Here is a 26,601-nt window from a genome sequence, read left to right on the forward strand (position 1 = left end):
TAAAAATACTTTTATTATCTTCACTGACATATCATCACTCTTTCGGAATTGCCTGGTTTCCAGGTTAAAAATCGTTTGCCACTTTAGAAAGTTCAGGCTTTCTTTGTTTCCCTCCGTGCGTCCATGGGACAGTTGAACTCTTGGCACGGGCTTCAAACTGTAGATGACAAAGCCTGTCATTTGCCCCATAAATAGTGCCATATGGGGGCACCATTCATTCTCCAATGCTCACCCGACTGGTGTCCGCGGGCGGTGTGGCCTCCTCTGCTCTGTGCAGCTGCCCACGTACACGCCACCAAAACACCAAACCAAGACGGGTCAGTGTCCGGGAGCGTGAGTGGGGTTTTGCTCTTGGGCATCGCCTCCTTGGGCAGGAGTAAGACCATGACTCATCTTGCCAATCGTGAAGAAGGCATCACGGGAGAACTGAGTGGCCTGGAAGCTCGTTTTGATCGATTGCACATCGTCAGGCAGCCCAGGGAGCTGACTGGCTGGCCCCCTCTGCACCTGAAAATGATGAGGACCAGCCGAGCATGCCCTCTCAGCTCTTCAGGTTAACGAAGTCCATTTCCCAGCTCCAAGAGGGCCACCACACATCCGCTCAGGAACCAGATGGGGCCATGCACTGGAGCTCAGATTTGCATGATCGCAGGCCCGGGGTCACCCAAGGGCAAGGTTACATTTCAGGGCATGTCACCTTCTCTGATCTGGTCCTGACCCTAAAACATTGACTCTGGGGTTATCTCTTCGGTTCTTACCTTCATCTGCTAAAAAAGTGGGTAGGCACCAGGATAGTCTTTCTCTTAGATTCAAGATGAAATCATAGGACTTTGTCCTATAACCTTTAGCGACTAATTTTTTTTCCACATTGAACCAATTGAAGAGAAATAAAATCCATAAGTAACATGGCACCATAATTTGTAGCACTGACTTGGCAATCCTTTTAAAAAAAAAAAGGGGGAAACTACTTTAGGAGCTCAAAGAGCCTGGAAGACCCCATACCCATTCCCTCATGCCCACGACAAACAAAAAAGAAAATTTACAAAACACTACAAAAACACTAAGATCAATACAGGCTGCGCTAACATTGTGTCCTATTAAATACTTTAACCAGGAATTCTTATATGAGGCCTTAACAACATGCAGAAGTTATCATAATTAGAAACTTCTGTTCTCAGCGGTTGCCAACCGGTGGTCCACGGACCACTGGTGGTCCATGAGGTCCGAAAGGTTGCTGACCGCTGCTCTAGGGGACCTTGATAAATGACCTCTGAAAGCACTCTAAGTTTCAATACGGATCATGATGAACTCAGAGGATATGGTGGTAAACAAGTTGACAGACATCAGCAGGCCTGTCTGCGTGGTCGGGTGTCAGCTGTGGAGAATGAGTCAGTGGCTTTGCTCACGTATAGACCAAAGGTGTGTATGTGGGAACCCACACGGCCACTGAGAGTACTGGCCGCACTGCCCTCTGAGCTGAGAGTCAATGGGAAGACTCCTTCCAGCGCACAGGCTGATGGAACCATTGATTCCTGCTGACCATGGCCTCAGGAGTAAACGCCGTCCACAGCAGCCTGAGTGTACAGGAGAAGGGAGGCCATTTCTCCCCAGAAAGAGCCTTCTTTCTTCCATGGCTGCTCTCTGAGGTCGACAGAAGCACCACACTGAAGCCTGCAGTCAGCAGCACCAAAGGCAGTCATCAAAGAACAAGGAGAAGATATACCTAATGAATTTTCCCAAGACATAGTTTCAGAAATGTGGAGCTTGTGGCATAATAATCATGAGATCCTTCCCTTAATTCTAAAGACATACAAACTACCTCTCCCTCCTTCTCCCTTCCTCTTTCTCTAAAAATCAATTTTTAAAAAATTAAGCCCTGGCCAGTGTGGCTCAATTGGGCATCGTCCCATGTACCTAAAGGTTGATGGTTCAATTCCCAGTCAGGGCACATGCCCGTGTTGTGGGCTCAGTCCCCAGTAGGGAGCATGCAGGAGGCAGCTGATTGATGTTTTGCTCTCACATCAATGTTTCTCTCTCTCCCTTCTCTCTCTAAAAATCAATTTTTAAAAAAATTACATAAAGGCACAGACAATCCTATAGGAGCACGGCTGACTAGTGTGTGTGTGTGTGTGTGTGTGTGTATCTATAATAATAAAAGCATAATATGCAAATCAACCAAATGGCCAAACAGCCAAACAGCAGAACGACCATCTGGACGACCACGCTATGAACCCACGGGCGGCAGGCCAGCCAAGGTGGGTGTGATGCAATTGGTCAGGGTAGCCCGCCATCGCCCCACGATCGCCCAGCAGAGGGAGGCCCAGGCCACCCTCTGCAGGGCGATCAATTGGGGGTCTCTGCGGTGGCCTGGGGCTTCCCTCTGTGGGGCGATGGATTGCAGGGTGGGCAGGGCAGATCGACTGCCCCACAGAGGGAAGCCCAGGCCAGCCAAGCAAATGCACCCCAAGCCTGTCACCCACAGAGGGAGGTGACTGGTGAGGGGGGCGTGCTGCACAGATGGCAAGCAGTGGCAGTGGTGGGGCGGGGCGAGGGCCAGCTGCAGGCAGCCAAGGGAAGGAAAGCCCGATAGGCCCTGATCGAGGGCCAGGCCTAGGGACCCTATCCATGAGTCCAACCCACTGGATCCGGGCCGACTGATAGGCTCCCCCAACCTTCTGTAGCCCCTTCCCCCGGCTGGCCCCACCCCCAAATGGCCCCCTACTTCCGACCCTGACAGGAGGGAGGAGGGAGGCCGATTCCTCACAGTCCCTCCCTGAGCTTGCATCGGAGACAGACAGAATGTTGTTTTTATATCATGTTTTTGTTTTCATATCATGTTTTTGTTGCTTTTATGTCATGTCTTTGTTGTTATATCATGTTGAAATAGTTTATTAATCAATTTATATATTATTTTCATATACATTTTACTAATTTTCTTTCATCTCTGACACTTTTATTATAGAGAAAGGGTGAATAGCAATAATAAAATATTTCCTCTAATTTATACCCTTTCAATGTGCATGAATCCGTGCACCAGGCCACTAGTGTATATATATATACACTATAGATAATATATATATATATATATATATATATATATATATATATATTTCTACTATAGAAAAACACAAGCTCGAGTTGGGGTGGGAAGCTATGCAGATACTACCACTTGCCACCTAGGGCATCGTGAAATAGTTTTCTAGATCCCAGTATTTCCATCTGCACATTAAACATAATATCAATATCACCAATAGAGAAACCAGACTAAATAACACAGACCAAAATAAACTGGAAAAACAGCATGCATTTTCAAAGCTTTGGCTGTGTGTGTTTTTTAATCGGTCTTAAAAACAAAAACAAAAAAACAACTTCTACCCACATGAACATATAGACTTCTAAGTGGATATTTCATTCATTTCTTTATTCAATGTTGCCAAAACTTAGAAGAAGCTAGGAATGCTATGAGACACTGCATGTGTGTTGACAATCAGACAAAGTCAGACAGACACTAAGCGAATATACATGCTCACATATGTTCACCCGCACATCCTTATCTGTGTGTAGGTGTATTGTGTGCATGCATATTGACACGAATTTCATCTGAAACTGGTGCTGCAACAGAATTAGGCAGAGAAGGGGAGGGGTCCACTTGAAGTGCCTGAAACAGTTAGGCTGGGTTTCTGAGGAAGTGACATGAAAGGCAACATCTGAAAGAATGAGCCAAGCCCAGGAGGCGGAAGGGGAGGGGGGGGGGGGAGCAGGGCGGGGGAAGCAGAAGCAGGGTGGAGGATTGCATGAATGGGTGACTTTGCATTGGGCACATTTTGAACGTGACCACTGAGAAGCAGGATTCCACAGCACGCCAACCAAGAGGGCCCTCGGTTCTTACAGAAAACAAAATTAAGCCGCATCTCTTCATTTTCTTTGCTCTTTGCTCTACTTATTCCCTGGGCACCAATAATCACTCAATATGTGGTGTTTTTTGAGCTCTTACTTCTTTTTTTAAATTTTGTTTTATTGCTTAAAGTATTACAAAGAGTAGTACATGTGTCTCCTTTTTTTTCCCCCTTGACCTTCCCCCGGCCTCCCCTCCCCTCCAGTGTCTTGTGTCCACTGGTTATGCTTATGTGAGCTCTTACTTCTGACTCTAGTGTTTCCAAAGTATAACTATATGTAATCCCCAGAGATAACTGTTTAAAAATAAAAGTACAGCCCAGCCAGTGTGGCTCAGTGGTTGAGCGTGGACCTATGAACCAGGAGGTCATGGTTCAATTACCGGTCAGGGCACACGCCTGGGTTTCGGGCTCAATCCCCAGTGAGGAGGTGGGGCATGCAGGAGGCAGCCAATTGGTGATTCTCATCATTGATGTTTCTCTCTCTCTCTCTCCTGTTCCCTTCCTCTCTGAAATCAGTAATTTTTTTTAAAATGTCAACTGAATGGATTGAATCAGAATGGCCAGTGTGCTGCCGGTGTTGGTGTTTTTAACGAGATTGGTGCTCACAGCAATGACTTCTGGGTTGGTTTGTTGGTTTGTTTTATCATATACTGAAAAGAGTTCTCATTTCTCAAAAATCCCAGCCAAGAAAAAAAAAAAGAATAGCTTTCGTCTGCCTTCAGTGGCCTGAAAGTTCCCGGATAGAAACGCAACATGAGCTGTAAACTGACCAAGTCCACAAAATTCTACCAACTGCCGACGAAAACACAGCACTTTCCCAATTCCCCTTCATTCTGCGTTCCAGGCAGTGAGAGGGAAGGTGTCGGTAAGAACAGTGGTTTCCCCCGCCCTGAAGGCGCTGACCTTCTGACCTTCCTGAAGGTGTTTTCCTTTAACATCAAGAGAGTGCGATGCTTCGCTGTTCCCACTGAACACCCGTGACTACAGAGAAAAGCTACCGGCCCCAATTCTGGGAACGAGAAGGAGGGTAAATAACTCTCCCCAGGACATATTATTTGCATCACTAAATTGCGGGAACACTTTTCATTCACTTAGAGACGAACCCATCCCTTCTAGAGAAAGGAGCACTTCAGACACATTACCAGCGCACGTGATGAGCACAGAGAGGGAGCAACGCCGACGAGTGGTCATTACAGGAGAATTGGGATGGAATACTTTTAGGTCATTGCCACAGAAAGGGACACTGGACCTGGTTTTCAAAAGTCACCTCACAATGCCTAACACATAGACCACCAGGTGAGCAGTAAAAAAAGTGTTTGAAAGTGTGACCAGGGATAAACTGCCTAAACTTTGAATTTTGCTCAATGACATGAAAGGGAGAAGCCCTCACATTTATTTAAGAAAGAAAGAAAAAAGGCTTTCTACAAAGAATTAATCGTTGAAGCTCAGGTGAAAAGAGCGAAGGATGTGTTGACAACGTGGGCAGGTTAGCACCGCCTACTGACGATGGGACCTTCACACCCAGGCCTTCCTCTCTAGCACTGTCCTCTGTGTGTGTGTGTGTGTGTGTGTGTGTGTGTTTTCTCTCATGGCTCATATGTCATCACCACCAGGCATTATATCACTTACTTATCTATTTGTTCATTGTCTGCCCCCACCACCACCCCTAGAATGTTAAGTTCCATGAGGGCAGAGACTTGTCTGCTTTGTTCTCTGCTTTCCTTCTAGTGTCTAGAACAATTCCTAAAATAGAATGGGAATGATAAAAATAGTGGGGTTTTTTTTTAATTCATTACAGGTTGAATATGTGTAAGTTACAGCCAGTAAGGTCAGAGTGACTTATAAAATGGGTGTAGGGATCTCAATAACTGCTCTTGATTGTATACAGTCCCAGGGGAATCCCTAGGAACCCGCTGGTGATGATGGATAAGGTCCCGTGTCCATTTCTCTTTGTATGAACAACACATCACTTACATCCAAATGCAAGCCTAACTTACATCAATAGTAGCTCCGCACGAACCAGTTCATTGTGAACTGCAAATGAATAAAACGGCATCAATCAATCCGAAAGCACGTTCAGTCAAAGAGAGTAAGCCACCAAAGCAATCCCAAAACAACCACATGCAGAAAAAGCCAGCGATCAGTACTCGTGCATGCGTAACGAGCCTGTGATCACGTAACCACGGTAGGAAAAAATCAGGGCCTAACCTTCTGATTCACCTCCACATGACCAACCCACACAGTGTGCACAGAACACAGAGAACCTACTGGGGAACCTGCTTTCTTTCCTCTAGAGTTTCCAGAAGGTAGCAGGAGGTCTGCTCACGGACCCTTTCCGTGCATAGATCCAAGAAGAAACATCTTGGTGGGACTCGCTGAATGAAAACACAGTGGATCTGGGCTTCCCTACACACTTCCATGGAGTACAGGTGTCCTGAAGAAAGTCACCCATAAACATCAAGCTAAGTCTCCTTGTAGATTCCAGGAACTACCAGACTCTCACCCTGAGTCACCTCCACAAGGCTCTATGCCATTTGCTTCTGGCCAAGGATCCCGGGAGTCTCCAGGGAAGCCAGATACTGGGCTTCTAAGATAAGATACCGGGGATTTCTCCAGGACGATCCTCTTCTCTTGAAATGCATTTAACATCTAGGCACAGCTACAGACACACACACACACACACACACACACACACACACACACACACGTGAGCTGACTCAGATACATCAAAGGAGATTATGACAGACGCATGGATCATGCACGCACTCTTCTACTTTTTATTCTCTGATTTATCATTTTCATGTTTCAGGGAAGGATAATTAGATTCCTCCATCTGAAAATTAGGGTATCTGCACATTTTGAGAGGATTCCATCCTGGAAAAGCAGGTTCCTAAGTAACAGCAAGTACTTCCTTCCTTTTTCTTAAATCTTTCATTCATATCCCACATGCTGGGTCACAGCAGAGTCAGCATGGGCCGGGGGCAGGGGGTGGGGGGCAGTACCGCGGAGATGCTAGCGGCCCCGGCAAACCCTTGAGCTGAAGATGACTATTAGAAAACAACAATTCCAGTAAAGATGCCAAGTGATGTGGTCACGTATGGAGCATGCCTTCTCATTCCGGGGAGAAACAAAGGCAACACAAGAATGAAGCTCAGCAGGAGAGGAGTAGAAAAGTGCCCTGCAGGATTGAATAAGTGGGTGACTTATATGGGGGGGGGGGGGCGGAACAAAAGTGTACTGTGCCACTGTGGCATTCTTTTGAGTTAATAGAGCTATTGCCCTAATCATAACCAGCACGTCCTTTTCCATACAAACAACTGTAAACCTACTTTTGCCCACCCCTGTATTCTAAAGTAGCCTCTCGTTTAAAAAAAAAAACCAACCACCTCCTGCCCTGGCCGGTTTGGCTCAGTGGATGGAGCCTCGGCCTGCGGACTGGAGAGTCCCAGGTTCGATTCCGGTCAAGGGCATGTACCTTGGTTGCGGGCACATCTCCAGTGGGGGGGTGTGCAGGAGGCCGCTGATCGATGTTTCTCTCTCATCGATGTTTCTAACTCTCTAGCCCTCTCCCTTCCTCTCTGTAAAAAAATCAATAAAATATATTTTAAAAAAAAACTACCTCGTAAAAATTCTGTCTCGCACTCTATCCTAAGCCACTTCCTTTCAGTGGCCTCAAATAAAAGCGATATCCTTTCCCTTTTACTTAACAAAGGCTGTAATTATAGATTGTTTCCCCCAAAAAAATGTATACATGTTTTAACAGCTGATGAGCTCAATTTTTAAAATGAAATGTATTTTAATAAACAGTGCCTTTATAATTATTCAAAGTGTGTATACATTTTGGGGAAAATATATATATTATATATATATACATATATATATATATATATATATATATATATATATATATACATACAGCCAAAATATATTCACTTATTCATTAAAAGAATATTTATTGAGCACCTACTATGTGGTAAGCACTGTTCCAGGCACCAGGGAAAGTGTCCTGGACGAAAAGACAAAAATAGCCCAGCCAGCATGGTTCAGTGGTTAAGTGACGACCTATGAACCAGGAGGTCACGGTTCCATTACCAGTCAGGGAACATGCCTGGATTGCAGGCTCCATCCCCAGTGGGGGGCATGCAGGAGGCAGCCAATCAATAATTCTCTCTCACCAATGATGTTTCTCTCTCTCTCTCCCTCTCCCTTCCTCTCTGAATTCAATAAAAATATATATCTTTAAAAAAGGCAAAGTACCTGCTTCTATGGAACTTACCAGTATATTCTAGTGTGAAGAGACAGTAACAAGTACATATACAGAGTTAGATGTAACTGCTGTGTATGGGAAGAAACCAGCGAAGGGGGATAGTGTTTTGAAGGGTTGCAACGGCAATCAGGGAAGCCTTTATTGAGAAGCAGAGATGTAAAAAGATCTAGAAGGGAGCAAGTCGTCCAGACAGTGAAGAAGTAGTCTTTTCAGTGGGGGAACAATTTGTGCAGAGAACATGCCTGCAGGGTCAAGGAACAGTTGTGGGTGGAGGGAAGCACGCAGAGATTAAGAGATAAAGTTAGAGGCTATAGACGGTCAGACTACTTAGAGCCTTGTAGGACACTGTGACTTGGCTTTCCTCTGAATGAAGGTTCAAGTCAATAGAAGATTTCCAGCAGATGAGTGCATCATCTACTATTCTTAAAAAAGACAAAGGTGGCTGGCATCTTGAGAACACGCTAAAGACGTGGGATGAGATGGAGGATTAAAAAGGAAGATCAGATAAGAGGTTACCACTGCTCTAATTCAAGCAATGAATAATGATGCCTTAGATCAGATTGGTAGCTGTAGAAGTGATAAGAAAAACTCAGATGTGGACAAAGCTTTTTAAAGACAAAGCTAACAGGATGTACTGCAGACTGGAAGTGAGTGGCACTTAAGATTGTCTCTAAAGATTATGGCCTGAGGGCCTAGAAAAACAAAGTTCTTACGCTGATCAGAAAGCATTTTGCAAAAGCAATAAAGAGTGATGGGAAATACAGACATCCTAATTTTGAGAGACCCGTTAAATGTTCAAATTAAAGGGAAGACATGTTTTTAGCTTGTGGATGGCATTAAAACCATGAGAATGAATGAGATCACCCAGGAATTAAATGAGAACAGCAGAGAGATTTGACAACTGAGCTTTGGGCCACTCCAGAAGTAAATAAGGAGATGAAGAGGAACCAGCAAAGAACAATGAAAAGAAACAGCCAGTGACGTCAAAGGGAAACCAGACTTATCCTGGAAGACAAGTGAAAAAAAGATTTTAAGGAGGAAGTAAAAAGCAACGACATCTGATTTTACTCTTAGTTCAGGTAAGGGGAGGATGAGTGGAGAGCTCGGTCCTTGTGACTGAAGAGCTTGGTGAAGGGCAGTTTCTGTAAATATTGAAAGCAAAAGCATAACTCAGGATAAAATGGGAATAGAGAAACTGGAGACAGCACAGTTGAGGGGGGAGGGCGGTTAACAAGATCAAGAGATCTATTTTTTTAATATATTTTTATTGATTTCAGAGAGAAAGGGAGAGGGAGAGAGAGATAGAAACATCCATGATGAGAGAGAATCATTGATTGGCTGCCTCCTGCACGCCCCACACTGGGGATCGATCCTGCAAGCCGGGCATGTGCCCTGACCGGGAATTGAAGAACCGTGACCTCCTGGTTCACAGCTCAACACTCAAGCATTGAGCCACACCGACCAGGTGATTTAATTATTTTTTAATGGGGAAATATTTTAGGACTCAATCCATATTTACATGCTCATTAGAAAGATCCTACCAGCAGGGGGAAAATCTGAAGAGTGGAGGATTGTTGGAGTAATATCTTTCTGGACAGGGAGGAGTTGGCTCAGGACATCAACATGGACCATTCCAACATGGTCACAGGAGAGAAAAGAGTCTGTGGGCACAGAGACCAGAGGCTGCGTAGATGCCACAGTGGGAATTTGCAGGAATTCGCCTCGAATTGCCTCTATTTTCTCAGTAAAATGGAAAACAAGGTCACCACCTGATAGTACAGGATACAACTCATAATTCAAAGGGAACACAAAAATGATGTCCAGAGAGAAAGGGCTGAGACCTGCTGGTGGCCGGCCATCTTCGTACAGACACTTGTGTACACAGGGGCTCCGACAGGACTGCTGATGGGCAGGAAATCTCCACCTGCAGCACAGCCCGCGGAGGGATGGAGGGGCCAGGGACCGAGCGCTTCCCCGAGAGGAAATGAAACTCCCAGAAGCTGAGTCAGGGCTGGCGGCTCACTTCTGCCTCCAGCTCGGACCAGACTCGGCCATCACCACCGACAGGTTTCAGTTTTACAAACCAGAAAGTTCTTTGTGCACTTAAACGTGGTTATTGGAGGGTGAGGGGTGGGGGGTGGAGAAGAGAGGGTTAGGAATGGAAGAGTATGCATTCTGTTTGTTTTTACGAAGGAGTCCCAATTGACTAAATTTTTATATTAACTTTTTAAAATATATTTTTACTGATTTCAGAGAGGAAGGGAGAGGGAGAGAGAGATAGAAACATCAATGAAGAGAGAGAATCATTGATCAGCTGCCTCCTGCACACCCCACACTGCGGATGGAGCCCACAACCTGGGCATGTGCCCTGACTGGGAACCGAACCGTGACTTTCTGGTTCATAGGCCGATGCTCAACCACTGAGCCACGATGGCCAGGCGAGGTTTTTATATTTCTGTTGCAAAGTCATCAGTGCCTTCTGTACAAAATATTTCCTATCTGGAAATTAGCCCAAAGATGACTGTTTTTATATAAACTGGAATTTTCTCAAAATTTAGTGAAACGTGGAGGATCCTGACATGCTGCTTTTTGAATTGGAGTGAAACAAGTAGCATATGGACACAACAGAAGGGTTTGTTGTGAATGATGTGAGTCACATTCTGTAATGAAAACTGTGTGTAGTTTATTATCCCACATTAAATATAATTAACTGTAGAGGTTATATCTTCGCTGCTAACACCAACCTCCAGTGCTTATTCATCCATTCAACAGATATTCAAGTGCCTGCTATGCACCAGGCTCATAGTATACAGCAGTGAAAAAAACAGATGAAGATCCTTGCCTTCATGAAGCCTATTATATCCCAGAGGGAGAAATATTGATAATAGACAAGTAACATAATAACTAAGAAAAATGTTAATAGGTAAGGAGGTCATAAGTACAATGAGAAAAAATACAGCCGAGTAAGGACCACACGGAGATAGTTTACAGGATGAATGGTGCGGTCAGAGTATGTCTCACTGAACAGTAACACAAAGGAGATGAGGATGTGAGTCACGTGAACTCTGTGGGGAAGAGAGTCAGGCAGAGGGAACAGCAAGTACAGAGAGGCTCAGAGCAGGGAGAGTACCCAGAGTGTGTACAGCAGTGTGAGGGGTCAGCTTGAGGGCTGTGGGTGACGAGAAGAACAGTGGAAGACAGGACCGGTTACGTCATTGGTGGGGCCCCGTACAACATAAAAGTACAGGGCTCCTTGTTTCAAAGTCATTAAGAAGTTTAAAGCCCTAACCGGTTTGGCTCAGTGGATAGAGCGTTGGCCTGTGGACTGAGGGGTCCCAGGTTCGATTCTGGTCAAGGGCATGTACCTTGGTTTCGGGCATATCCCCAGTGGGGGGTGTGCGGGAGGCAGCTGATCAATGTTTCTCTCTCATCGATGTTTCTAACTTTCTATCCCTCTCCCTTCCTCTCTGTAAAAAATCAATAAAATATATTTTTTTAAAAAAAGAAGTTTAAAGACAGCAACACCCTTAACACATGCACCTTCTGAGCTCAGGGCCCTGTGTGACTGCACATGTCACACACCCAGGAAGCTGGCTTGGGCAGGACACAAAGTCAGGTCACACAGGTAAGAGGGTGAGGGGACATGTTTTGAAGGGCCTTCTAGATCCCCATAAGAACGTTGACTTTTAGCCCAGATGGAATGGCTCAGTGGTTGGGCATCAACCTATGAATCAGGAGGTCACAGTTCAATTCCCGGTCAGGGCACATGCCCGGGTTGCAGGCTGGATCCCCAATGTGGGGCGTGCAGGAAGCAGCCGATCAATGATTCTCTCTTATCATTGATGTTTCTATCTCTCTGTCTCCCTTCCTCTTTGAAATCAATAAAAATATATATATATATCTTTTAAAAAGTATCTATGGCCAGTGATGGTGAATCTTTTGAGCTCGGCGTGTCAGCATTTTGAAAAACCCTAACTTAACTCTGGTGCCGTGTCACATATAGAAATATTTTGATATTTGCAACCATAGTAAAACAAAGACATATTTTTGATATTTATTTAAATGCCATTTAACAAAGAAAAATCAACCCAAAAAATGAGTTCTCGTGTCACCTCTGACACGCGTGTCATAGGTTCGCCATCACTGATCTATGCTTTAAAAAAAACAAAACACACACACGTTGATTTTTACTCTGAGAGAGATGGCGCATTGGAGGATTTTAAGCAATCTCACTTACAGTATCTGTGTGGAAATTAGTCTAGGGGCTCAGAGGAGACCAGCTAGAATCTACTGCAATAATTCAAGTGAGCGATGATGGTGGCGTGGTCCAAAAATAGTGTGCATGGGGGTATAGAGATATTCCAGACTGGAATCATCTTGAAGATGAAACCCAAAGATTAGTCATGGGTTTATGTAGGGAGAAAGAGAAATTTCGAGAGGCATGAAGAAGGACCTCCAGGGTTTGGGGCCTGAGGAACAGAAACATGGGTGTTGCCATGAACTGAGACAAGGAAGTGTGGGAGACAGACAGGGGGTGGAGAAGGGGACCATCAAGGGTCCGGTTCTCATCACGGAAGTCTGAGATTCCTCTCAGGCACTCAGTCGTAGAGGCATGAGTGTGGTATTTAGGAAAGTGGCCAGGCTGGAGGTACCAATGTCACCAGAAAAGTCTCAAAAGTCTCAATTCTTTGGTGCAACTAAAAGTAAAGATACAGATTCTCGGAATGTTCTAGATGAATCAAGATTCTTCTTTGATCGGTTGCCATATCAGTCTTGGCTAATGATATCTGTACTGCAATACTTATTTTTTACTTCACTTCTCCTTTATTAAAAAGTCTTGTTTTCTTTTCTCATTAACAGTATGTCTTGGCTTGAATGGAACACCAAGGAGTTTGAAGTGCAACCAAAAAGAAGTTGGGGAAACTGTTTCTAAACATCACAATCAGTTTTCTGTACCAGCAGTGGACTTTTTTTATATTTGATTTTGGAACAGACTATTTGTTTTTCTTAAATCTCAAGAATGACCTTTGATGACGGAAATGTAAAGAAAATATTCATCTGTGCTATCTACGCTGTCATCAGTGACCTAAACGCAGATAGTAAGTATTCTGGTTTAGGAACAGTGCCTGCTCGGTTGGGCAGAGCCTGTGTATCACATCTGTGTGCTGATGGGAAAGAAGCAGTGTCGAGATGGAAAGAATTAGCAATGAACGGTTTCTGGACTTCTGCTTGTACCTGGTGACACAGTTGGTGTCTCTGTTAGTTTTAAGAGTTGTTTGTGGGGAACATGGAATAGTAGTAAAGACTAATTATGGCCGTAACCGGTTTGGCTCAGTGGATAGAGCGTCGGCCTGCGGACTCAAGGGTCCCAGGTTCGATTCTGGTCAAGGGCATGTACCTGGGTTGCAGGCACATCCCCAGTAGGGGGTGTGCGGGAGGCAGCTGATCGATATTTCTCTCATCGATGTTTCTGACTCTCTATCCCTCTTCCTTCCTCTCTGTAAAAAAAATCAATAAAATATATATTAAAAAAAAAAAAAAGACTAATTATGAATCTCTGCATCCAAGCAGAGAAAGGAGACAAGGCATTGAAGAGCGGGGCATTTTTTCTATGTCTTTTCAGAACCGAATCCATACCACCAGTGTACCTGGGAGAGAATGTGATCCTATATAATAAAAGCCCTGTGACCAAACGGCGGAACGACCAGAACGACCAGTGGTCTAGTAGCTATGATGTGCACTGACCACCAGGGGGCAGACGCTCAACGCAGGAGCTGCCCCTTGGTGGTCAGTGTGCTCCCACAGTGAGCGCGCCGCTAGGGCTGACCGGGATGAGCGGTGCTCCCACAGCAGGCCAATCCCTGCAGGCCACGCCCCCCAACAGTGCATGAATCCCATGCACTGGGCCTCTAGTATTCAGTAACTACAATGAGAGAGTCAGGGTCACTGTAACTTAGCTCACTGCTTATTGGCGTGTGATGCCATTTTACCCCCAGCTTGGTCCAGGATGCGTGCACATATATTTTCTAATTCCAAACATGGACCAGGGTAGGGTGTATTTATGAGCTGATTTCTTTGAGATTGGGTTTCCTAGAGTGTGGTCTACCACTTCATTCCTCTAAGTGTTCTGCCAGAACTTCTCTCCCCTGCCCTCTGTCACAGTGGGAGAGATGGGCACAAAGAGAATGTTCAAGATGCCCATGGCTTGTTATGATTAGAATTGCAGTGGTACTCATCATATAATGACATTGTGTGAACGCACTCTACTTTCCTACTCCAATAAGACAGGGCAACCTGGAGGTGTCATGATGTAATAACTCAGTATATCATGGGTAACAGTAATGTCTGCAGAGCTTGTAACTTTGATGTGAAGCTGAACTCCCCCACCCCCTGCAATATGCATTCAACATACTCTCAGGTTTGGTCTCCACTTGGGGTTTATGAATGGCTGAGCAAAGGTAAATCAATGCTCACACACAACAGAAGAGGAAATATGTCTCCTTTTCATGTCTTTAAAATTATAACTGTGTCCTGTGGTTTCAAACGGAGTATAACATGACCAACTGTTCTATTTGCTTGATAACAAAACTCTAAAACATATGGAGGAAAAATAAATTTTGCCAATTATCGGAATTACTCATTCTGGTAAATCCTGTGAAATAGGGTCCGTCCACCTTGGCACTATGGACATTAGGGCTGGGTACGTTTCCTTTGCAGAAGATTGTCCCAGACACTGCAGTGTGTCGGCCATCATCGCTGGCCTCTAAACACTCGCCTTCAGCCCTTTCTCCTCCTGGGTCATGACAATCAAGACCTTCTCGGCTCTTGAACTTAGTTAAATGCCCCCAGGGTGCCAAAACCACTCCTGGCTGAGAACCACTAGCTCAGAATCTATTCTGAGTCTTTGACAGACTCCCATAGAGCATTAAATTCACTTTCATGATATAGTTTGTTATTCTTCTGTTTTGAGCCACCACTTTGAAGTCATCAACCAAGGCAAGGCAGCGAGGCTTTGCAGAAAGGCTAAGGTAAAACACCCTACCTCCCCAGATTATTCAACGACGCCTTTGATGAAGCACACACACTACCCATTTTCTCTGTGTCGCAGCCCTGCTACTCTGAGATGACACAGTTGACTAATCTACTTCCCTCTTCAGAAAGTCAACTGCCAACAGCAAGCCTGAAGCGATTTTGTCCATTCGGGAGGACCTCGGTCTCACTCAGCTGGGCATCTGGCAGGACAGGAAGACACAGAATCTGGCTGAGGAACCCTGCTGGGTTTTAACCTGTTTACTGATTTTGGCTTCACTCTGAGCACACTCTACCACCGATATCTCTTAATAGAATCACTTTTCATGCTAGACGTTAAAAAAGCTTTATGCTAATTGCTTAGATGGTTAATAAGTTATGACTGGATCCTTAAGTGTTGTTGCTTTTTTTCATATTTGCTCCTTACATCCCCATCTCTTGTTCTGTGCTTGAAAAAGAGCTAACGTTATACAGCCTTTGTGCATAGAAAGCATTTAATGAGAGGAATATAATGAGAATCGCTGTAGCAAAGTCTATGTTCAAGACGAGCCAGCCAAGCCACTTCTTCCAAACATCTGCTACAAGATTAATGCCAATAATGACACAGAATCTGATTAGTTCTTAGAATTCCTTATGGTTACCCTTTTTATTTTGATTTTGTTAATCCTCACTGAGGACATTTTTCCATTGATATATTTTTTTTAGAGCGAGTGTAAGGGAGGGGGAGAGACAAAGAGAGAAACAATGATGTGAGAGAGACATGTATTGGTTGCCTCCCGCACACACCCCGACCAGGGCCAGGGACCAAGCCTGTGACTGAGGTACATGCCCTTGACGGTAATCAAACCCAGGACCTTTAGTCCTCAGGCTGACGCTCTATCCACTGAGCCAAACAGGCTAGGGCTCCTTATGTTCACTCTTGATTACAGTTGAGCCTGGATCCTGTTTTGCTGACTTTCTTCCATTGAGTATCAATGGCCTCAAGAGGAAGAAAGGAAAAGTGGGCAGTGTGATGTTTGGAAATAATTCTGAGACAATGTTTTACATGCAACAGATATTTTTAAACTTTTTTTTAATTATACTTTTTTTTTTCTAGGCCTCCTGTACTTCTTTAGTATTTCAGACAAGAATATCAGGTAGTGGCATATCTAAAAAACAAGACAAAACAAAAAAAAACACACTGATAGAAATAGGGAAAAGTTTTTTTAAATTTCTTTCTATGTTGTTTTAATGAAGAACCACAAAGAGAAGAGGGAAAATCTTCGTTTTCTCCACAGAGGCAGGGTGGATGGGAAAACAGAGGCCGCATGAAGGCGATTCTTTCTACTGTTAGTGAAACTTGCCCAGCCATTGAGATTTCCCTGCATCCTGCAAAGTAAAACTTGGCTCCTTTGTAAGTTTTCACCTTTTTAATTTGAATTTCTTGGTGTGGGCAAAAGGACTTGTGAGAACCATTGCTTCCCCTTCTTCATTAAAAAGAAATAAAGAGCATTTAATAACAACCGTCTGGAGAAAAGGAAGGAAAAGGAAAGAGAACAAGACGTGCCCCAGAGCCCAGCTGCTCTTAGTTCCTGCTCACGTGGTGCAGCTGTGACATGGGCTCGGTGTGTTTTGAATTCACAAATGAGAAACGTTCATTCAGAGAGGAAACCTGAGCATGATTTGCAGAAGAAAATAGCATTCATAGAACTGTTATTCACAACGATGCACAGAGAGCTGTTCATTTCTAATTAAATGAACCGTCCCTTAGCTAGAATAGGGGTGGGGAAAACTGGTGCATTTTATGATGGGTGGCTTCTGATTTTAAAGGAGAAGGCAGCTTCATAACAATTATTGGAATCTGAAGATGAATCAAACATCAAAACCTGAATAGCTGCTAGTCTGGGTCTCACCGCTCCAAACAGGGAAACTGGAAGAGGGGGCTTGGCTTTGGGTGGCTTCCCTGAGCCATCTTGTTTACCTCCAACCACACCTCTGGGGTGAGACTTGAAGTAGCTCTATGTATAACACCAACGTTATAACTGAGACCCTGAGGCTCCCACGTTCTCTCCTCAGCCTCCCCTGGTCTGCAGATGCATTCCCTAGTTACGGTCTCCAGGGCTCTGCGTGGTCCAGGCCTGCTTTGAAGTCTTTGTAGGCCCCTCTAATTTAACGCAACAAAGGATAATTCATTTATTAAAGACACTCGTGCCATTCTTCACCCCAGAAGCTTACATTTCAGAGACGTGAAAGGGATTTCTCGCCGCAGAATTCCAGGGCACCAACCACTGTGTCATATACCGCCGCTCTGTTCCTAATATTTACACGCTTCCATAGCAACCCACAAAACACAGCCTCCTGAGGTCCGCGTTCCGCCGGCCATGTATCGTATCGAGGACCAGAGGGATTCCTGAGACCAGGAATCAGAGCACAGAGCAGGGCATCGGAGATGCTCCCTTTATGGTAGGAACTGCAGGAACCTGGGGCCGAAACGTGTCCTAGGATTACATATTGAGAGAATTAATCTGTGCCAAATAGTCAGCAGAGGACTTTTGAAGCCAATAGACAGGAACCTATATCACGCCTCCGACCCCCACCCAACCTGCTCTTCAGATTAGCTGAGAGCCTGTTTGCGCCTCATCATCCAGATGTGCAGCTTAGCTTGCTTTGCTCTTGTTATTTTCAATAAAGGTGCACACTTTAACGGCTTTAGTAAACGGGCTTTTCACAATGCACTCAAGGTCTCGCCCACGAGTTCATTTATATGAGAGGATAAGGATCCAGGTTGGGGACAGCCCTCTCCCGTGGGCTCAGGGGGGCTGTCCTGATCCGTAACACCTTTCTGGTGTCGGTAAGAGGTGCCTATAACACTTCCTTCGTGAAGAGCCCCTGCCGGTGTCTCCTAGTGACTCGGCGAGCCCTCCCCGGGTTCCAGAGCTTTCCGTTCAACCTTCAGGCCGTGTCTGCACACCTGTTTCTCACCACACGTCCCCCATCACCCGCACGCATGCACATCTGCTTTTCTTCAGTCCTGAGTGCGGTGCCCAGGGCAACATCGGCTCCTCGTGTTTGCTAAACAAACCTGGAAACTGAACGAAGAGCCCGTAATAAGGCAGGCATCTGTTTCTTTTCAACTCGAATGAGTGCCGAGGTGGAAGGTGAGAGAGGAAATGTTCTCCAGGGGAGTAGGTCTTGGGGGTCACCAGCTTGGGCCCGACTCCTGTAGTGACTCCAGCAGAGAAAGACCCGGGGGCATTCTGTTTAGATCTTCTTCTTCCAGGAGTTGGAGCCTCACCTTAGAGATAAGGTCTGGTCTCTAATTTCCTAGATTCAGAGCCACCGCCTTCACACCAGGATGGTACCCAACACGTCGCTACTCCGTTAGCTCACCACACTTCCTGAAACCTACAGTGTCCAATGAACTGCTCCCTCTAAGAGGACCCTCGCCTCCCCCCACCCACCACCCAGTGGGCACCTTGCAGGCATCTTTCCCCAGACAGCACTAGGGCCATTCTCCGGTCCCAGCGAGAGGCATGATGGGTATGTCTCCAAAGGCCTGGTCACACAGTTCTTCCCCAGAATTTAACCTGCTGGACAGTGACTCCTTGTCTACTTTCCTGCCAGACCGTGAAAGACAGAAGAGCATGTTAACTGACCAACTTCACAGTGATTGTCAAGTCCCAGCAACACGTAGCTTCCCTCGGGGAACAAGTACGGACTCACATATTTAAAAAGTGGAGGGAGGCCTGGCCAGTGTGGCTCAGTGGTTGAACCAGAAGGTCACGGTTCGATTCCCAGTCAGGGCACATGCCCAGGTTGAGGGCTTGATCCCCAGTGTGGGGTGAGTAGGAGGCAGCCGATCAATGATTCTCTCTCATCATTGATGTTTCTCTCTCTCTCTCTCTCTCTCTTCCCTCTCTCCCTCCCTTTTCCTCTCTGAAATCAATAAAAATATATTTTAAGAAAAGATTCTGAAATGCCATACGGATTTGCTATAGGTGGCTATGAAAGCCCATTCTCTTTGTATCTTTAAAGAGAGGAGCACTTTTCCAGAATTCCAGATGAATTCAAGAGATTTTTCTCCAGAATATTTTTTCTGTGGTTTGACCTCAAGTCTGAAAAACTAGGTAAAAATGCCTCAAGTACCACTCGGTGTGATGAACCGATCCCATAAAAGTTAGCAATTTCTCGACTCTTGATAGTTTCAGGATAAACCCTAATGAACAGTGTCCCTTCCGATTCCACCTGCACAGCGATGGTTGAGCGTGGGAGCTGTAAAATGCAAACGCAAAGAACACCAATGGGGGATGGGAGTCCGCAGGACTTTTGCACTGGGGGCCTGAGGGGACATTTCCTGGAGGAGCGAGGCGGACGCTGCAAGACCCGCTCTTTCCTCGCCTTTGATTAGGCAGAATTATTTCAGAAGAGCCCGGGTTCTCTGAAGCAGGTTTATAACACACAACGTGCTACTAATCCCTGGAACTATTTTCATGTAACTGTTAGGTTTTGCTTTTGCAGGAAATGAGTAATTAGTCAACCATGCAAAGGCCCATTATTTAGGCTCCTTCCGTTCTCTTGAGGGGTGAAAAAGGTGTGAGAGTGTGTTGTAGACATTTCACACTTGGAGCTGTGCTTGTAAATGCTTCTGCCCCGAGACAGACACTGCTGACAGGTGCAGCTCTGGGCTGGGCGCTGAGAAGGCTTGAGAAATCCCCCTGTTGACTAAGAATCCATTCACTGCAGTCCCAGAGAGCTACCCTCTGGACATCCCCTTTGAACCTTTTAATGTCCTTTAAAGGCATTCATGCAAAGAACTGTGATTCATAGAATATCCTTTCCTTTAAAAAAAAGCATCTCCATGGACCACTTGAAAATTTCCAGTAGCAATAACCTTATTACCATTTTTTTCTCATTATTCCTAGTCATTTCTAATGAGGAACCCATGAAAAATGTGAACCACTGATGAGCCATGGCCTGAGAATGCACAGGTCTCATTGAATCCCACCTCATTAACTCCTGGGAAAGTCTAGAAAACTTTCCCCATTTCTTTTTTCTTTATTTCCTTTTTTTATAATTTTTTTCAATTGCAATTGGCATTCAATATATTAGTTTCAGGTGTACAGCATAGAAGCGATACAGTATATAACTTACTAAATGATCCCCCCAATACCCACCTGACATGATGTATGGTTATTACAATATTGATTATCTTCCTTATGTTGTGCTTTATATCCCCAAGACTATTCTGTAACTGCCAAAGTGTCCTTCTTAGTCCTTTGCCCTTATTCATCCAGCCCCCTAACCCCTCTCCCATCTGGCAACTGTCAGTTTGTTCTCTGAATCTATGAGTGTGCTTCTGTTTTGATTGTTTATTTATTGTGTTTATTATATTCTGTGTGTGTGTGTGTGTGTGTGTGTGTGTGTGTATACACATATATATATATATGAAATCATGTGGTATTTGGCTTTCTCAGTCTGATTATTTCACCTAGTGTATTACTCTCCAGGTCCATTTATGTTGTTGTAAATGGTAAGATTTCATTCCTTTTCATGGCCAAGTAATATTCCATTGTATATCTGTATATCCTTTTTTTGTCTCTTGTACAGCCTTTTTTTTTTTTAGGCTATTCTGTTTGGTATAAGTAATGCTAACTGGGCTTTTTCTTATTCATGTCCCTTTGCATGAAATATCTTTTTCTATCCCTTTACTTTCAGTCTGTGTGTCTTTCAATCTGAAGTGGATCTCTTATAGGCAGCATATGTAAGGGTCTCACTTTCTTATCCATTCAGCCACCCTGTGCCTTTTGATTGAAGCATGTAAGACATTTACATTTAAAACAGTTATTGATAGGTATGTAGTTACTGCCATTTTATTATTCATACTTGTATCTTTCTTCTTCTTCTCCTCCTTCTTCTCCTTCTCCTTCTTCTTATCCGTTTAACATTTCTTGTAATACTGATTTGGTGGTGATAAACTCCTTTAGCTTTTCTTTGTCGGAGAAGCTCTTCATCTTTCTTTTAATTCTAAATGATGACTCTGCTGGATAGAGTAATGTGGGTTGGAGGTCCTTGCTCTTCATCACTTTCAATATTTCGTGCCAAACCCTTCTGACCTGCAATGTTTCTGTTGCCAAATCAGCTGACATCCTTATGGGAACTCCCTTGTAGGTAACTAACTGCTTTTCTCTTGCTGCCTTTAAGATCCTCTTTTTGTCTTTAGCATTTTAATTATGATCAAATATCTTTTTCCATTCCGTTACCTTTAGTCTGTGTGTGCCTTTCAATCTGAAGTGGGTCTCTTGTAGGCAGCATATGTAAGGGTCTTGTTTTCTTATCCATTCAGACACTCTGCGCCTTTGGGTTCATCTTGTTTGGGACTCTCTGTACTTCCTGGGCTTGTGTGCCTATTTCCTGGCTAACCTGACCTAACAGATTCTTACTGAAGACAGGCCAGGGAGATTGGACATCACCTGGGAGATGGTGGAAGATGAGAAAACCACTAGGTACTGAGAGTGATCAGATATGGAAGATGGGGGATTCTTGCTAAACTGACTTTGCAGGGGTCTTGTTAAAACTGGATTTTTCCAGGAAGTACACAGATGGGCCTAAGAAGGGGTTCAGGGGCCTGAGCAAAATTTGCTCAAACAAAGAATCTTTGTTACTAGAGTCTCCATTACTGGGCAAATTTTCTGGGCCATGAAATGTACTTAAAAGGACTGATGGGCGTGTGCCTACTTTTTAAAGACTATTTCACTGAGACTACAAACTCTAACAATAAAGTTAGAATACTAACTCAATTCTCATCTCTATCACTTCCTCTTTATAAGTGGCAACTTTTAAATTTGTTGGATGGCAACTGGAGATAATAGGCATGTACAGAAAAATAGGATCTAAGAGTCAAAAATAGGAGGGAGTAGAAGATAGGGTGAGCTGAAGCTGGTGATTTTCTGGATGCAATTCCTGCCTGAAAACCATATTTTAGGTTTGCATCACAATCATGACCTGATATGGCAGCCAAGACAACACAATCATGAGATGGTAGCCAAGGCAAAATGTGACCTGACAGAGGCCGATGGCAGCCTGAGGAAGGTCCTGCGTCCAAGGGTTGCCTTAAGGCAGTGGTTCTCAACCTTCTGACCCTTTAAATACAGTTCCTCATGTTGTGACCCAACCATAACATTATTTTCGTTGCTACTTCATAACTGTAATGTTGCTACTGTTATGAATCCTAATGTAAATATCCGATATGCAGGATGGTCTTAGGCGACCCCTGTGAAAGGGTCGTTTGATCGCCAAAGGGGTCGCGACCCACAGCTTCAGAACCGCTGCCTTAACGGCTCAGAGTTACCCGGGTTCTTGCGCCAAATACATTAGGGGACTCGGAACCACTCTCGAGTGAGCAGGCGAAATGATTTCAATATCTCAGGGCGGCCTCTGAGAGGTGGAGGGGCTCGGGGCTGCCAGGCTGCTTCTCACTGAGCTCATCAGAGAAGCTCATGAGTGTCTGAAATGCTGACGATGCCCACAATCTCCGTGCACAGTGTCCCCGGAGCGATTACTCATTTACGAAGCAGCGGCCGGGGCCTCTTCGGTGCCTCTGTGCCTTCCGTTTCCGTGGTCAGCGATAGCACTGCAGCTCCCTCCGGGGGCGGGAAATGTTGACAAATGTTTTGTGCAAGTGCGCTTTTATCATCATCAATTTTCTTGAGAAACAGAAACACCCCAATGTTTAAAGTCAACATACACTTCGTTAACCTATGGCTGCTGAGAGGGTGTTGTTGCAAAAACAAAAATAAAAAAGGAGAGTTGTGTGTGCACTCGGTGTGAGGAATAAAATATAAAACACCCGGACAACCTTCTATGTGTGTTCTTTGGCAGGACTTCTCGGCTTCTATTTCCTGGTCAGGCTTCCGGTGCCACTGACATTCCATTCCCTCCTTTCCCAATGATTCCCCCAACGTGAGTTCTTGTAGCTCTTTATCCCTCACGACACGACAGAGGCCAGAACGCGGCACGCATGGCTGGTGGCTACAAAAAGCCACCAGGTGGGCACAGAGCTTCGAACACTTCTCCCGTTGCCATCCCAACCTGGGGGAATTCCGCTGCCTCTCCTGCTCCCTGTGTCTCATGACTTCTGGGAAGACGTCGGACAGTGATGGCGAACCTATGACACGCGTGTCAGAGGTGACACGCGAACTCATTTTTTTTGGTTGATTTTTCTTTGTTAAATGGCATTTAAATATATAAAATAAATATCAAAAATATAAGTCTTTGTTTTACTATGGTTGCAAATATCAAAAAAATTCTATAGGTGACACGGCACCAAAGTTAGGGTTTTTCAAAATGCTGACACGCCGAGCTCAAAAGGTTCGCCATCACTGGTGTAGGAAACGAGAGCTGCATTGTCACCTACTGCTTTTCAGATTTAACCATGTGCTGAAGCACGAGCTCTCTTTGCTGTCATGTGACTCCTACATTAGAGAAGATCACGACCGAGGCTGGAGACATAAGCTGAAAGGTCACCAAATCCACTTCATTTTACTTCAGTGCAATAAAGAATGAGAATGTTTTATTAAAACGTGAAATATTTGGGAAAACGCTAACCCAGCAGGGAGGATTGGAGCTGAGTGGAAATATGGAGCATTAATCAGAGGTGTTTAAGTAAACCAGTCATGACTGTGGACAAACATATCAGAGAACGAATATTGGCATGAGTCACAAACGAAGCGATATGAAAGTGGTTATTTGGGACTCTAATTTTACCTTTTTTCCTATTTTTTAAAATAAGACTTTAATTTCTAGACCAGTTTTGGGTTCACAGCAACCATGACCACACAGCATGAAACCTATTAGGTAAAAAAAAAGCAACCAAGCCCTAGCCGGTTTGGCTCAGTGGATGGAGTGTCGGCCTGCGGACTGAAGGGTCCCAGGTTCGATTCCGGTCAAGGGTATGTACCTTGGTTGTGGGCACATCCCCAGTAGGGGGTGTGCAGGAGGCAGCTGATCGATGTTTCTCTCTCATCGATGTTTCTAACTCTCTATCCCTCTCCCTTCCTCTCTGGAAAAAAATCAATAAAATATATATATATTTTTTAAAAAGCAACCAAAACCCCTCAGCCTTCCTTTCAACAGGGTGTGCAATGCACTGATGAAGCGTCTCAAATAGAATAAATGATGACAGGAAAACCTCAACCCTTCAACTGATTCTTTTTTTACCATAAAACGTTGACTTTCTCACTCCATATTCCTCAGAAGTCTGCAAATTGCTTCCTACTAACTAAACATTTTCACCAAAAAGGAAAAAAAAAAGTGAAATGAGTAAGAAGCTGCTCCCCTGCGCCTGCTACTGCCCCACTTAAGGTTCCTCTGAAACCGGGAGCTCCCTCAAGGCAGCTGACAGCCGCATGAGGCCGGGAGGGCGTGGGGTGAGGAAGCTGTGGTTCTCTCCTGAGCTCTCGGGGCCTGGATCCCCTGAGGTTCACCTACACACACAGGAGGGCTTTCCCCCAGGCTCTGCCAGTCCTCTAGCCAGTCTCTCATGGGTCCTCAACAATCACATGATAGTTTAGCCTCCTCTGAGCAAATACTCCATCGGAATTCACTTTCAGAATGAATAGCCAAGCCAAATCCCCTTTTAAGACGACCTTCGAGGGTCCAGAAATTGGGAACTGTTCTGGAGCTAGCATTACTTGGGGATGATACAGCTCGAAACTGATGGCCTTGCCCCAAAGTATGTCCCTTTTTTTATATAATTTTATCTTTAATTTAGAAGTGAAAAAAACAAAGAGTCATAAAATTCTATAACAATATCACTAAAGTATGTCCCTTTTAATCATCATAGTTAGTGATTAAAATATACAGGGAAGCCTTAGCTGGCTTGGCTCAGTGGATAGAGCGTCGGCCTGCGGACTGAAGGGTCCTGGGTTCGATTCTGGCCAGTGGCACATGACTGGGTTGCGGGCTCGTTCCCCAGTAGGGGGTGTGCAGGAGGCAGCCAATCAATGATTCTCTCTCATCATTGATGTTTCTATCTCTCTCTCCTTCTCCCTTCCTCTCTGAAATCAATAAAGAATATATATTTTTATAAATAAATAAATAAATAAATAAATAAATAAATAAAATACACAGGGAAGCCCAGCCAGTGTGGCTCAGTGGTTGAGCATAGACCTATGAACCAGGAGGTCACAGTTCCATTCTCAGTCAGGGCACATGCCCGGGTTGCAGGCTTGATCCCCAATAGGGGGCGTGCAGGAGGCAGCCGATCAATGATTCTCTCTCATCACTGATGTTTCTCTCTCTCTCTCTCTCTCTCTCCTTTCCTTTCTGAAATCAATAAAAATATTATTAAAAGGAAATGTGGTCAAATGGACAGCCTTTGGGTATCAGACACCCAATAAGAATTCTAGCCCTAAAAAGGGTTAACTGTGTAAGCTTGGGCTCATTATTTAAAACCTCCCAAAAGTACAGTTGCCTCATCAAATGAACAGTAGGTTGTCCCTTCCCCCTGGGTCATTGTGAAAACTGACAAATACTCAGAAAACATAGCACATAGCGAGTTCTCATCTCAACACATGTATTTATTAAATTTGTGGCCTTCAGCACTTTTTACAAAAATCTCTGAGACTAGATTTTTCCACTGTGAAATCTAAGAATAATAATATCTATGTCATAGTATTGGAATAAAGATGAACTCATATATATGTGGGGGGGGGGAGTGTTTATGCTCTAAAGATCTGTAAGTCAACTGTTTTGATTTTAAAGCAGGGTGCCCTTCTAGCAAAGATCTTTGGAGATTCTTTCGGAGAAGTATATCAGAACTGAAATAGAGGTGAAGGGAATTATCTTGAAATGCTTCTTGAACAATCTATCAAAGGAGAAACGCAAGAGAGCCTATGTAACATTCAGGTGTACCCGTCTGCCTGGCACCTTCAAGGTAAACAGAAGGACATGTGATTGCACCAGGAAAGATGCCAGACAATCTAACTCAATGCGGGTATCCTCCCGGCGCTGTGTTTTAAGTATATCACGTGACAAATAAGCAGCCACCGGTTCCTGGAAATGGCCACATTAATATGAACTGGTATACAGGGCATCCTGCAGAGTTATTTTATATCTTTCTCATCTATTTTTTTGAACCTACTTCCTGCACTGCCAAAAAAAAGAAAAAAAAGAAAAGAAAACTGAACAGGATGCTTATGAAATGAGATTTAATTTTTCAGTCCAGATCTGTTACAGCTAAACACCAGAAAGCCCCTAGATTTCACAGAACTGAATTCTAGTATGTTTCTAATGGAAACCCCCGTCGTCTGTAGGGTTAACGTGAACTGCTTTGGAATCGTATTATTAAAGCCGGCCTCGGGCTTCTCACCTAGCTCATTGCCATCAAATGTCTTTTCACATTTTCACTTTGGTGCAAAATATGGTCCTACC

Source organism: Myotis yumanensis, unplaced genomic scaffold, assembly GCF_028538775.1.
Source record: "Myotis yumanensis isolate MYYU_CA2020_CCGP unplaced genomic scaffold, mMyoYum1.0.hap1 SCAF_22, whole genome shotgun sequence".
Classification (NCBI taxonomy): domain Eukaryota; kingdom Metazoa; phylum Chordata; class Mammalia; order Chiroptera; family Vespertilionidae; genus Myotis; species Myotis yumanensis.